The following is a 2,603-nucleotide window of genomic DNA, read 5'->3' on the forward strand; positions in this document are numbered from 1 at the left end:
GGTAGGCGGGAGGGGATACTGTTAGCGAATCCCGGAAGAAAATCTTATCGCAGGCCGGCAATAATGCAACCAATCCAAGTTAGGCCGGCTGAGGTGTGGGCGGCGGCCAGCGTTGATTGGCAGAGGGAGCTCCTATCACTGAGGTCGTTGTTCCTGGGGGCGGTGGGGAGAGACCTAGGGAGGAGCCGAGAGTCTGTGGAGCCTGAGGCCGCTCTCTTCGACCTTCGCGGGCCACATACCAGGGGTACGTGGGCGGCGGGAACTCGGTGTGCAGGTCTTTGTGTCCTCACCGAGCCGGTGTGGTGATGGTCAGTTCCGGCAGTGCGCATGTCCCTGACCAAGCCTGGCCCTTGTGGGCTGCCCGCCAAGTCACAGCGACTGTGCCCGGGACGCGAGCCAGTGGTTGGCACAAGCTGCTCCGGAGCCCATACGGCCGACCTTGACCATGTGTGTTGGATATTTCCCCCTGGTAGACACGTGGGCATGCTGAGCACCTTGGTTTTCAGCAGGGAGAATCCTTTGAGGGGTGGCCACGAATTGTTTGTGCCAGGCTCCCATCCTGAGGTTTTTGCTCTCCCGCGCCTTTACAAGGGGCCCAGTCCTCCCTGGCTTTCTCCCAAACATGCATTCGAGCACATTTTGGCGTCCTTACAGTTGGCTGATCTCCAGAATGCGCTAAGCTGTTCCTCCCCTTCCCTTCCACCTACATTCTTTCCAGACTCCTTTGCCACCTGCTGACTTTTGAGACCGGGATCATATGCCAACCCCTTAGGTTTTGCTTTGCCCAAAACCTATCTCGCTTGTGTCTGTGTGTGCCTTGGTGGCCATGCTACAACTGTAGAAAATGCCCTTAGCAGTTAAGAACCTTGGTCCCCAGCTGGACAGCCTAGGTTTAGATTGTATCCTAACTCAGGCGAGTATAGACAAGTTACTGTTTAGCTTCCCCATTGCAGCTCTGGAAGGTGGAGAGAATAGTATTTTCCTCGGAGTTGTTGTGGGGATTACATTAATACACATGCAGGGTTTGGTTCCATGTAGTAAGTGTTGCCTACTGTTAGCTGCTGCCCCATAGCTGCAGCTGCTAAGCTCCTGTTACCCGGGAACCCTGCCCTGCAGAATTGCTCTCATTTCTTGCCCTTATCCAACAAACTGCAGAAGGTGGCAATTCTCTCCATGTTTCAGAAGAAAGCAGAATCACAATCTATCAGATAATGCAAGTTTTAAAGTGAATTTCTCAAGATCGTAAACACAAGCCAAAGGACTGTGTGTAATACCCACCAACCTTGCGTACTAGCTGCTTAGTTGTTGTTGTTTTCATTTCACTTCATTTGAAAGGCAGATGATACAGAGAGAGGAGACTCAGAGGTGTTCTCTCTGCTGGTTCACTCCCCAAATGGCTGCAATGAACAGAGCTGAGCTGATCGGAAGCTGGAAGCCAGGAGCTTTTTCTGCATTTGCCATGTGGGTGCAAAGGCCTGAGGACTTGGGCTGTCCTCCACTGCTTTCCCAGGCCATAAGCAAGGAGCTGAATTGGAAATAGGGCAACCAAAACATGAGCTGGTGCCGGTATGGGATGCTGGCACCACAGGGTGGAGAATTAGACTATTGCACTGCTGCGCTCGCCTCACCATCTACCTGTTTTGAGAAACTTCACCTCTGATTTTAAAAGGAAGTGCCCACCACGTTGTATTAACAATACTTTCCTCCTCCAAGAGTTGCAGAAGGACACTGAAGGTCAAATGGCAGTGAACTGTTTGTGCTACCAACAGCAGAACCCAGGAAAGCTGCAGAGAGGGGAGTATGATATCCTGAGTTGCCCAAAATTTGATTTGAAAGTATGATCTTCACAGTGTTGGCCAACAGTATCATGGTAACTGCCTACGTCATTCCCAGTGGGATAAATAACCAACCCTAGGTTACCTAAACACTATCGACTTCACTAAGGCCAAATAAATATTTATTAGCATCCTAAGCGGCTCCAGAACTAAGCCAGTGCTGATGGGGACAAAGCAAGTGCCATAAATGTCATACACAGTTTTTCTGTCCCCAAAACATCTGTTCTGAATTTTAATTTATTTTCATTTTATTTGCAAGAGAAAAAAACAAAGTGATTTTTCCATCCTGTTCATTCAGTTCCTAATTGCTGACACAGTCAGGGCTAGGCCAGGCCAAGGCCAGAGTCCCAGAACCCCGCTTAGGTCTTTCACATAGGTGACCGGGACCCACATACCTGGGCCATCACCTGCTGCCTCACAGACTGTGTGTTGGCAGGAATCTGGAATTGGGAGGAGCACTGGAATTCAAACCAGGCACTCCAGTAGGGGATGTGGGTGTCTCAATCCATGTCTTAACTTAGGCACCAGGTGCCTGCCTCCTGCCCCAAATTTTAGAAACAGTAGTAATGGGGGTTAGGCAGGGCTAGGGATAAAAGGCTGTGTGTCAAGTGGGATCCAAGGTTCAAACTTCTGTCCTCAGGGATATGGAGTTCTTCAGGATTTAAGTGGAGTGTCCTTCTATCCTGAGCCCTAAAGCCAGCCCCTCCAGCTAAAATGTCAGTCTTGAAATAAACAAAATGCTTTCCGGGTCATGGCTAATTTTAACAC

The sequence above is a fragment of the Ochotona princeps genome, chromosome 13 (assembly GCF_030435755.1).
Source record: "Ochotona princeps isolate mOchPri1 chromosome 13, mOchPri1.hap1, whole genome shotgun sequence".
NCBI classification, from domain to species: domain Eukaryota; kingdom Metazoa; phylum Chordata; class Mammalia; order Lagomorpha; family Ochotonidae; genus Ochotona; species Ochotona princeps.